Source organism: Danaus plexippus, chromosome 26, assembly GCF_018135715.1.
Source record: "Danaus plexippus chromosome 26, MEX_DaPlex, whole genome shotgun sequence".
Taxonomy (NCBI): Eukaryota; Metazoa; Arthropoda; class Insecta; order Lepidoptera; family Nymphalidae; genus Danaus; species Danaus plexippus.
In genome coordinates, this window is record NC_083554.1 from 29,855 (window position 1) to 42,745 (window position 12,891).

Here is a 12,891-nt window from a genome sequence, read left to right on the forward strand (position 1 = left end):
TAAACAAGAGCAAAGAACTACAAGTGTAGTTCTTTGCGCTTGTAACACTTGTAGAACTACAAGAAGTTAACAAGGAAAGAGAGCAAGATAGACCAGCGAATATGATAAAATAGTAATCCTCGAGGATCAAAACCAAATCAAAACCAAACCAAAGAACAAGACGTACGACAAAAAACAAGAAAAGTGCCTTGTCAGAGTCACCACAAGCAGCGAGACCCCAGCTGGAAATGGAAAAAAAAACTCACGAAGCTAAGCAAAACTAACTACAGGGATAACTACGTTCTAAGGCAACCGACTTTGCAATTTCCCCTCAAAACAACTGCACAACCGCAACAACCGAGCCCTACAGCTACGATACCGGAATAGCTAATAACACCGGCCCCCACTCTTCCTCTCCCAACACGGCCAGTCACCGCGGGAGAGTACGACTACAACTCTCAACTCGTTACAATATTTACATCTGTACTTATATAATGTTAGATCACTTCTCGCACCGCAACGAATGATTCTACTGAAATATTCACTGTAAAATATAAAATGTGATATTATAGGATTATCAGATATATCGGATTTATTATAAATTCATTATTTTTAAGACAGAACGCCAGCCTCGCTGACGTGTCTAATGTCACTTGTTTCAGTAAGTTCCAGATATTTTAAAATGAAACTTCAATTCTTCTAAATGTTCTTGTATTTCTCGAAGGTTCTTTATACTCCGCACTCGCTGAACTCTGCAGTCCGCTGTCGTGCGTCCAGACGTCATATTTAAACCAGAATTCAAACATAGTTCTATTCTCTTTGATTTCGTTTTACTTTTAACAATAGTAACGACGACCAATAAGGTGTTATAATAATTGATGCCAGTTATTTTCATGTTGCATCCGTCGTTGAAGCTGCTTGCGCCGATACGGCCATTCTGGCAGGCGGTGCGTGCTCTGCACCTGCGTGGTGATGTGTTCTCTCTTGCTTAGCTTTCGTTATGTTCTCGTACCCGTTGCAGGTCTCGTAGAGTAGATGAGCCAGGTTCAAGAATTGATGCTTCATCGTCCGAAGTCATGCCGATACGGTTATACTGATGCGTGCTCTGCATTGTTTTCTGTGATAACAGAGAGATACTTATGTAGTCTAGGTACTTCCACAGTAAACATAGATAACTTTATATTGTTATAGTTATGGTTAACAAATTTGATGTGGTCGTATGGGTTACGTTGTTTATTACGACTCATCGTGAGACGAAATCATAATATCAGGTCCAATTATTTAATGTACTTATGGCTTTGGGGCGTCACACGAACATTCATAACATATGTCATAGGACGTCTCCATCCGCCTACAACATTTTTTTTTCTTTCTTTATTTGTTTGGCGTAAGACGTCTCCACCCGTGTACAATATTTTTTAATTTTTTTTTTTTTTTTTTTTGTCGTAAGACGTCTCCACCCGTCTACGTTTTTTTTTGGCTTAAGACGTCTCCACCCGTGTACAATATTGTTTCATTTTTTTTTTTTCGTAAGACGTCTCCACCCGTCTACAATATTATTTTTTTATAAATTATTATTATTATTATTTTTTTTTTTTTTGTTATGGTTCGGATCCGCACGCCAAATGCATCTTTTATAGTAATATATCTCAAACTAAATTTTAGACAATCACATTGCTAGCAATGATTAATGGTAATGCGTTTGAATGAAGCAATTTGAACAAAATGAAATACGCTCACCGGATAACTATTAGGTAGGCGAACCGTCCACCTAACTGCTTGCTTAGTAATTCTGTGTCGTCCCTCAGATGCTGTGAAGTCTCATCGTAGCTGGTCATGTGCCACATTCGTAGCTGGTCATGTGCCACATTTCGAAGTCATCCATTGTCTAAAATCACTTTACAAGATATTAATCATTCTCAATTATTTTCTGGATTTTGTATAGTTCACAAAATTTTAAATATAGGGATATCCGATTTCTGGGGTTATATTTTTATTATTACAATATCTCCCTTCTGGAATCTTTTAATCGTAGCTCGACCTCTCAAAAACCTAGCTTTGTATCTTCTCTCCGCCTCGACCATCCTGTTTTGAATGTGTTGGTGCATTACTTCGATTTAAACGGACTGATTGTTGAATTGTAATCTAAACTGTCAAAGCATAATTGACTTGTTCGTATGTGCAAAACATCGGCAAGGATACTAAATTTTCCACATGTATTCTTATCACGTAATAAATCTGCTCCGGTTAATATATCAGTAGTCGTTTCAAAACCTGGAACTATAGAAAATTATTTCTACATTAATAACTATTTAACTATTCATTGAAATAGTAAGGTCCGATCTCAATCCACGCAAATAGTTTACGATTTGTTTTCTACACCCAGAGATTTCATTTGCAATTGATTCTTGCATAACGCACCACTGCGATCTTGCATTTAATTTAAGAGTACATTTACCAGTTGGTATTAAATTAAAATTCGGCGTGATCTCCTTATTCCCGTCGGAAACACGATTCAAACGCATGACCACGGTTAGCAGAAAAGGAACAGAAATTAGTTATATTCGCAATAGATGTATTTGATCAGGATTTTGGAGTCGAGTATGCTTTCGTTTGAATTACAGCATCGTTTTTGTAGAGGCACTGCCGTGTGTTAACCAGACATGTTGCAAATATTACTATGAAGAGTATGTCTATTGTCGTATTTAAATAAAGCAATGGTCTCAGTAGTTTGATATTAAAATCATGCAAGTTCTTATAGATCGAGTGTGTACCTTTATACTCAAGTCTTCCCAAGGCCTCCCTACGTCATCTCATGGTATTCTTAAGGATACAGCAAGGAACTGTGGTTAGCTCAAGAGTAACACGCGATTAGTTCAGAGGTACGCTTTCCACATCAGTGGTGTAGACTTGTCTTCTCACGGCTCCACAAGGCATCCCTACGGAATCTCATGGTTCTCTTATGGATACATCAAGGACCCGTGGTTAGCTCAAGGGTAACACGTGATTAGCTCAGAGGTCACGCTCTCCAGATCGGTGGTGTATAATTGTCTTGTCACGGTACCACAAGCCTTCCCTACAGAATCTCATGGTTCTCTTGAGAATACATCATGGACACGAGGTTAGCTCAAAGGATAATAACAAATGTTAGCTATGGTCTCACGTAATGCCTCTTGTGTAGATGTTGCAACTAAGCAATCGTCTGCACACTTTCTAGCTCGCTCCTTTAAAAGACTTTAATTCGAATGTCGTAGTTACTGATTTGGTACGTATTTACAGCCGTAAAGATGCGTTTGAATCAATCCCGAACACACACACTATCACCGGGATCAAAAGATGATAAAATTAATATGATCTTGTTAGTAATTTTAATCGTATCCCTTGTTTTTCTAGTAGCAAACGTTCGGTCACGCTCTGCATTGTTGACATCATTTGCATGAAAGACTGAGGAGCGTTCTTCGTTACGCAAGTTCTCCGGATGATTATTTTCTTGAGCTGGATCAGGATTTACAAATACACTAAGACCGGCAGTAACTGATCATAGGAGCGATCCCACTTCTGATATCGGATTTATTATAAATTCATTATTTTTAAGACAGAACGCCAGCCTCGCTGACGTGTCTAATGTCACTTGTTTCAGTAAGTTCCAGATATTTTAAAATGAAACTTCAATTCTTCTAAATGTTCTTGTATTTCTCGAAGGTTCTTTATACTCCGCACTCGCTGAACTCTGCAGTCCGCTGTCGTGCGTCCAGACGTCATATTTAAACCAGAATTCAAACATAGTTCTATTCTCTTTGATTTCGTTTTACTTTTAACAATAGTAACGACGACCAATAAGGTGTTATAATAATTGATGCCAGTTATTTTCATGTTGCATCCGTCGTTGAAGCTGCTTGCTCCGATAGATATAAGAAGGAAAGGGAATTTAATTGTTGAGGATAGAAACCATATCTTCTGTTACACACAGGAAAGCTCCAAGGACAGCACGGTGTTGGATTTTTAATGAAAAATAAATATTAAAGAAAACTATTTTGAAAATTACATTGACATATCAGACAGAGCCTGCCTCTTAATCATGAAATTCGAAACACTAAAGCTCTCTACAATTCAAGTCTATGCTCCGACTTTAAAAGCCCCGGAAGAATAAATATTTTTTTTTTTTTATAATCAAATCGAAGAAGCCCAAAACCTGGCTACAGGAAAAATTATTCAAATGGGAGACTTCAACGCCAAAATGGGACAAAGGAAACCCACCGAAAATTCAATTATGGGACCATACTGCTATGGAAAAAGGAACAATAGAGGTGGCAGGCTACTGCAGCATGCTTTAATTAATTAACTTACAATCATCAACACACTATTTCATTATCATGAGCCTATCGGAAGCCCACTGCTGAGCATAAGCCTCTTCTCGCATGGAGAAGGTTTGAGCATTAATCGCCACGCTTGCTTAAGACGGGTTGGCGATTTCAAACTTATAATTTGAAATTATAAGTCCAGGTTTCCTCACGATGTTTTCCTTCACCGTTCGACAGTGGTGTCTAAATACTATTAGAAAGTACATATGACTATGAAAAATCACATTGGTACTTGCCAGGTTTCGAACCCGCGCCCTCACGCATGAGAGGCGGTCCTTTAACCTCCAGGCCACCACGACGACACTATTTAAGAAAAACTAAAAAAAAAGCCTCTGGACTTGGACTACACCTGATAAACAGTTAAAAAAAAAAAAAACAAATCGACTATATTTTATGCAACAGTCCAAAGGTTTTCTCAAACATCGAAGTTTTAAAAAATAGTACCTTCCCAAGCGACCACAGACTACTGAGAGGCACACTGCAATTACAAAACCCAAGAAAAAGCAGAGCATGTTTCAGAGGCAATCAAACTGATCTATCAAACTGTTATAAACGTGGAATGTTACCCAACATGCTGATTTAGACCTCACAGGTCGTTCACATTACGTTCCAGATATAGAAACCAAATTAGCTCCTTTTCCTTCTATAATACGACCATCCTGATCCTCAGATCCTCAGTTCAGTCCCAGCTCTCTTACGCGATACCAGTTTTACCGAATTATCTCACTTCAATCAATTAAGTAATTTTTTTATGAAATAAACAATTAGTTTTAATAATCAGTCTATTCTTTAAAAAAAAAAAAAAGCCGAATCCTCGGGGAGTTCTAAGATTTTTGTTGGCAGCGGTGGGATCCCGGGAAAGTTCCGTTATTCTCGGGATCGCTTCTAAATACCTAAAGTGAAAAAAGACTATTCCGTGTCTAAAAAAAAACTCTAAAAATCGAGAAGAACACAAAGTGGTCACGAGCTGAAAATCAAAATCCCGGCTTGGTTGACCAGGGCCGAACTCATCATTTTGAATTTTTTTCTACATTCAACCAATCTTCGGCAACCGTCTCAGAGAGACCTTTGGGTATCTGCACTCCTCAGCGAATGCCGTGCTGCAGACGGGATCGCCAGCCTACATCAAGGACATCATCAATTTATCCAGGACAATATATCTTATTTTTCAATGTTTTCCACTATCCTGTAAGTCATTTCATGCTTGCAAATTTTGAATTTTAAACCAAAGTAAAGAATAAAGTGAAGATTATAATAATTTCATATAAAATTAATTTATGCATTTAATTATTCAAAATCCGTTTAAAAAAGTTTTGATCCAGAGGGTTTCCTACTAAGTATTTTTTAGGTATGCCTTGGGCATACGGGTACGCGACCCCGGATCCTCGAGCCACCACTTTCATACTTTTATCCTCGGTCCATGAAGGTGGTTTACTGTACCTCCCCCCATTCCCCTTCCAAACCTCTTTCCCTCCTTCTCTATATTTTCCTTTCTCGGTTTTACCCGTAAAACGGGGTTTTGGAGGTCAGACGGCAGTCGCTCCGTTAAAACCACTCCTCGCCATTCACATGGTTGAAAACGTTAATAGACTGGGTACAGCTAGGGCGTCGCCGATAAACGACGGGCAGGCACGTCGACCTACACCTGCGATAAGTGGGCAAGGGCTACCGTGTCAAGTACGGGCACGGCTAAAGACGTCAGTAACCCAACGGAAACTCCGCTTTGCAACGTGGAATATTGGCTCTCTAACCGGACGATGCAGAGAACTCGCATATGTACTCATGAGACCTCGGGTCCAGTGTGCGTTCCTCCAGGAAACTCGCTGGAAGGGCAATAAGTCTCGGAATATCGGACAGGGTTACCGGCTGATATACACTGGGTCGCCTTCAGGTAAAGCTGGTGTAGCAGTAGTGCTATCTGAAGAGCTTCGGAATGGTCTTCTTGAAGTTGACCGTCCCTGCGACCGCCTGATGCGGGTGCGGATACTGATCGAGGGAGTGTTTACTAACTAGATCAGTGCTTATACAACTCAGGCGGGATGTACCGGATCCGAAAAAGAGTCATTCTGGGAGCAATTTGAAGAGGTTCTACGTACTATACCAGCTGCTAAAGTAATCATAGTTGGGGGGGATTTAAATGGCCATGTGGGAAGGGCTGCGGAAACGTTTGATCGTGTACACGGTGGTTTTGGTTATGGTCGCCGCAATGCAGAGGGAGAAAATATTCTTAGAACCTGTATTGCGTCTGACTTAGCCGTTGTGAATACGTTCTTCCAAAAGACTCCACAGCACTTTATCACGTATAAGAGCGGGTCCCATTCAACCCAAATAGATTATCTGCTGACCAGACGGTGTCATATCGGCAAGGTGACTAACTGTAAAGTCATTCCTGGTGAAAGCCTGACGGCCCAACATCGTTTTCTTGTCATGGACTATGTTGTTACCCTGAATAAGAAAGTAGCCGAGAAACATAAGCCTCGGATCAGGTGGTGGTTGCTGAATGGAACGAGGCAGATCAGCTTTCGGGCAGAGGTTGAGAGTAAAAATCTGTCGACTAAAACCGAAACTGCTCAGGAAGTTTGTAATCGAACCCAGTCAGCAATTATCACAGCAGGTAAACGAATTCTAGGCCTTTCGAAGGGAGGACGGGTCATTGACAAGGAGACATGGTGGTGAAATGACGAAGTGCAGGAGGTGATTCGTGAAAAGAAGACTGCCTATAAGAAGTGGCAGCAATCTTACTATCCTGAAGACAGACTAGAGTACATAGCAGCGAAACGTGCCAGTAAAAGGGCTGTTACCAGAGCCCGCAGTGTTAGGTTATCACCTTTATATGATACACTTGAAACTGCGGAGGGGCAGAAGCTCATTTACAAATTGGCATGAGCTCAGGATAAGGCGACGCAAGATATCGTAAAATGTCTGAGCGTCAAAGATTCCCAGGGCACGCTGCTGTGTAATCATGCCCTTGTGAAGGAGAGATGGAGATGCTACTTCAAGGAGTTGCTAAATACTCAGCACCCGTGCAGTCTTAATATATGCAATACGCTTCTGCTTAATTATTTTCTTTAAATAAAAATGTCTAAATCAAGAAAAGAGCTGAAGGAGGAATCATCAGAAAATATATTAAGTTTAAATTTCTTAATTAAATTTATTAAACCATTCGATGGATCAAGAGATAAACTAAATGCTTTTATTAACAATTGTAACAATGCTTTCTTCTTAACTTCTTCCTCTCAAGAGGATTTACTTCTTAAATTTATTTAATTAAACTAGAAGGAAAGGCAGAAAGTTCTTGCTCTATCAAAGAATTCAATAATTGGAGTAGTTTAAAAGACTTTTTAAGGAATCAATTTGGAGAAAGAAAACACTCTGCTCACCTTCTAGCGGATTTGCAGGAATGTAAACAAGGAGGCAGAGAAACAGTCAACCAATTTGCACTGAGAGTAGAAACATGTCTCTCTCAATTATTAACGGAGATTCACAATTCCAATTATTAAAAAAAAGAAGAGTTACCAGTCCCAAAACGGAAGCGCTCCTAATAAATAGTATTTTTCTCTAAAACCATCTGCTGTAGCAGAACCAAATAACGAGTATATATATGAAATTTCAAAAAAATCTACGAAAAAGTACTTACCTCATATACGAGTATCGATATCCGTTTCACGAAAACGTTTAACCTTTCTTATTGACACAGGTGCTTCTGTGAGTTTAATTAAACAATCATCTATCGACAAAATTCCTAAAATTAATAATCATGTTTTTCAAATAAAAGGCATCGACTCTAACAGCGATAATTGTGTTACAACTTTGGGTCATAAATCAATATCACTTATTATCTGATAACAAAACTACTTTACATGACTTTCACATAATTCCGGAACTTGACCTAGGGAGGTAAGGGTTATCACGGTATAAGGGGGACCGACTTTTTCAGTAAACTTAAAAGTAATATAGATTATATGAACAATATTCTCAAAGTTAATAATGTTGAATTTAAAATACTGTTTAATGAACCAGTTTACACAATTCCCTCCAGAACTGAAACTGTAATTGAGTGTACAGTTTTAAATCCTGAACTGTCAGAAGGTCTTATTATAGATCAAAGTCCAATAGAACCCTTACTTTTAGCCAACTGCATGAGACGAAACCTCTCAGCATTCCATGGATTCACCGGGCGGGTGCGGGATCCAACGCGTTGCAGGGGGAGGAGCTTCAACAGTGCCTGGGACTTGCGACCCAGGTGTAAGTTTAAGGGCCCCTATCTAACGCGCGTTAAACGCTCACCTCCACTGTCCAAGCTCCTCTCTCTACCTAACCAAATATGAAACGAACCTGCTAGGGCTGCCTTCGACGCACGTTCCAAGAATGAACTGATATTAGTTCTTGGCAGGCCTAAGTCTTTTAGAAGGTTGTAGAGAGATTTGGTTGTTATACCTTTCGCTCCTACTTCTAACGCGTACAAATTTACAACGAACATATTCTAAGTGAGTTCGTTCGTGAGCTCGTAATACTTGTTAAACCTTGATGTCATGGTCTTTGGGAATGTTGGTTTCCCAAGGAACCGTGAGCTCTATTAGTACAACGCGCTTTAAAATTCGCGAATATAAAAATATGTCCGGTCTGAAGGCCAATGCATAAAATATCCTCTGGGATCTTATATTGCTTCTCATACGTGTCCATCATTAAAGTCCAATCCGAAGCCGCTCTTTAATAATAGAGTAAGGCTTGACGCCTGATTTTGTAGCCCTAGTGCCTTCTCTCACAAAACCTATTTATCGTTGATGAGATGTAAGACTTTCGCGAGTTTTATTCATTTAAATGAAACTAATATGTTTTCGGATATACTACGCGGATTTAATTATTTTAAAACTACATAATTACGACGTTTCGGTTTCTTTTCAGCAACCGTGATCACGGGCAGACGATATGTGAATGACATTCAAGTTCCCATTAAAATAAAGAAGAATGTAACTCTCTTCACGAAGTGTGTTCCACATATTCAGACATATTCCATTTACTTGGTGATAAATTAACTGATACAAATGCAATTCAGCATGAAATTAAAACCAACTCTTCAGTTCCTATCAATACCAAATCTGACCGTTTCCCTGAATGCCACAAGAAAGAGGTGGAATTCCAAATTAATATCATGTTATCATTAACATATCACCATGGTCATCACCGATTTGGGTTGTACCCAAAAAGGTCGACGCCTTTGGTCAAAGGAAGTAGCGAATAGTGATTGACTACCGTAAACTCAACGTTATAACTAGAGGCGAAATATATCCCATACCTCAAATAAATGAAATTTTAGATCAACTTGGTAAAAGCAAATATTTTACTACACTAGATTTAGCTTCCGGTTTTCATCAAATTAGAGTTAGTAATCCTGAAAAAACCGCCTTTAATGTACCCCAGGGTCACTTTGAATTCACCAGAATCCCTTTTGGACTTAAAAATGCTTCATCAACCTTTCAAAGAAAAATGAATTTTAGAATTATAATGTCTTTTAGTTGCGCAAGTTTTATCTTATCCGGGGGGTTGCTATAATCGTGGAGTGTTACCCAATATGCTGATTTAGACCTCACAAGTCGTTCACATTACATTCCATGCATGAATGTCAAATCAGCTCCTTTTCCTACTAAAAATACGTTGTAACCGTGTTATAACCGTAGAATGTTACCCAACATGCTGGTTTAGGGCTCACAGGTCGTTCACATTACGTTCCAGATATAGATGCCAAATTAGCTCCTTTTCCTTCTATAATATGACCATCCTGATCCTCCGATCCTCAGTTCAGTCCCAGCTCTCTTACGCGATACCATTTTTACCGAATTATCTCACTTCAATCAATTAAGTAAATTATTTATGAAATAAACAATAGTTTTCAGAATCAGACTAGAATAGTTTGATTCTGAAAACTATTAAAAAAAAAAAAACGAATCCTCGGGGAGTTCTAACAAAACGACATAAACTAACAGGCGTATCGCACAGCTCTGATAGAAAAATCAAAGCCAATCAAGTGGGAAAACGAAGAAGATGTAGAATCTTTTTATCGGAAGCTGTAGACGGCCATCAAACAAAGACTTGACTCAGCCAGCTCAAGTAAAACATCAAAGGATATAATAACCGACGAAACAAAACACCTACTCAGAAAACGTATTGCACTTCAGTCAAAACTATCGAAAAACAAAGAAGAAAGAAAGAAACTGTCAGCTCTTTACAAAACCACAAATAAAATGTTAAAAAAAATGACGAAAACCACAGGATGGAAGTAATAGAAAAATACCTAATCACCACAGGAAATCAGAATATTTAATACGGAGAAAAAAATGGATACCAACTCTGAATGATCCTATTGATACGAGTCAATCACAAACAAGAGAAAACCTTATTAACATTGGCTCTGATTTCTATCGAGATTTTAACAAAATGAAAACAATGCCGGTAACGACTACAAAAAACTAGAAATACAACTAGACAATACAATTGATTCTTTTAAGAACAGCGAAATAATGGAAAACATAGAAAAACTAAAGAACGAAAAAAAGCCCAGGTACTGATAACATCCCCCACGAGGCCTTGAAAATTGGGAAATACGTACTCACAGACCATATCACAACTCTTTTCAACAAGATATTGGAAAGACAAGAGATACTTAAAAAATGGAGAGAGTCTCAAATTATTTTACTTTACAAAAAAGGAAGTCTTTCAGATATTAACAATTATAGACCCTTTATCCGTCCATGTATAAACTGTTTGCCACGCGCTTGGAAAAACGTATAGCGCCAATCATAGAGATAAATTAACCAGTGGAACAAGCTGGTTTTAACCCGAGATACTCAACTATGGATCATATCCACACACTAGACCAAGTAGTGACAAAAAACACCTGGAATTTAATCAACCGCACTACCTCGCATATATAGACTACGCGAAAGCGTTCGATTCAATATTCCACGCAAGAATCTGGCAAGCACTGAAACAAATAAACAAAATATACCAACCATATAAATAAATATAATCAAAGTTATATACGAAAATAGTATAGTTAGAGTAAATCTAGATAGGCTAGGACCAACATTCTACATACGAAGAGGAGTAAAGCAAGGGGATCCGCAATCGCCGAAATTGTTTATATCTGTACTCCCAAACGTCATGAAGGATTTTGATTGGAATAACAAAGGCATATTTATTGGTATACAAATGCATACAGAGTTCATTAGTAACCTGCGCTTCGCAGACGACATCATACTCTTCGCGAACACCCCAAAACAGCTCGAAAAGATGCTTGAAGAGTTAAACGGTGCCAGCTAAAGTGTTGGATTACAACTGAATACCTTGAAAACGAAAGTCGCCACAAATAGCTATCAGAGACTTATAACGGTTACCGAGGCACGCATAGAGTATGTAGACGACTATATTTACCTCGGTAAGCAAATAACTTTAAAAAAAAAACAAGGCATGAAGATGAAATAGAACGTAGAATCAGCATTACCTGGAAGAAATACTGGAGCTTCAAAGAAATATTAAAATTAAAACACCCACTAAAGCTGAAGAGAAAGGTTATGGACTCTTGCTTCCTGACGTGCTTATTACATGGTGCCCAAACTTGGATTTACAACAACAAATTCAAAAACAAAAAAAACGAAGAAAACCAAAATAATAGACGCGAGACATCAAAACGCATCACCACATGGACAGACCCAAGCGGAACCAGAAGTGTAGGAAAACCTAAAGACCGCTGGGTCGACGAGATACATAAAACTGCCGGCAGTGACTGGACTCATAAGGCAAAGGATAGGAAATGATGGAGACAGCTGGAGGAGGCCTATACCCGTGAAGGGGCCACGTCTTCTTGAAAACTTTTACCTTTTATTTTATTTTTATATACTCTTATATTGTAAGGCATGGAAATAAAGGCTTTATTATTTTTAGTTTATACTTTTTATCTCCCTAATAATGGGGCCAATATTCCAGTCACACGTGTCAGTGACCAAGTGTTTCTGGGATGTGAAAAAGTCAGTCAGTACAGTCAGATAACTCATTATGAGATTCCAAAAGCTTACGTACTATTCGAGGTACTATTCAAAATAGCAGCTTTTTGCACGGTGATGTATGAGAGTGGTGGTAAATCCAGAATTTTTAAACTTTGGTGTAAGTGTTTAGGTATAATTCCAGTAGCGGAAAGCACGATAGGGGCAATATAGACCTTATTTAAGTTCCAAAATCTAATTATTTCTTCTTTTAATTTTGTATATTTACTGATCTTTTCCGTTTTTTTTTATTATTATTCTTATTATTATTTACATTGAGATACCTCATGTTCTTCTTTTTTTAATTTTTCTGTTTCGTCTTGATTATTTTATATGTTGTACTTACTACTTATTTTACTTCATATGTCGGCTAAGACTCAGTATTTTTAAATTTATACCAAAAAAAATACATTGTTCAGATCATTCATCCCACTCGATCATCACCCTTTGCAAGCGGGGACTGGAGGACCATTGTATCCAATCGCAAAGCCTCTAGCCCCTGCATATCATTT

General features: G+C 38.4%; 1 long non-coding RNA gene across 1 annotated transcript; it reads right to left on the reverse strand.

Annotated features, from left to right (window-relative positions):
- Nucleotides 1-673: 673 nt before the first annotated feature.
- On the reverse strand, nt 674-2,747 carry LOC133319683 (uncharacterized). Its single transcript, XR_009753228.1, has 2 exons — nt 1,720-2,747; nt 674-1,096 (listed from the first exon to the last, which is right to left on the reverse strand). It is a non-coding gene; the product is annotated as an uncharacterized LOC133319683 (long non-coding RNA).
- Between the last annotated feature and the right edge of the window lie 10,144 nt (nt 2,748-12,891).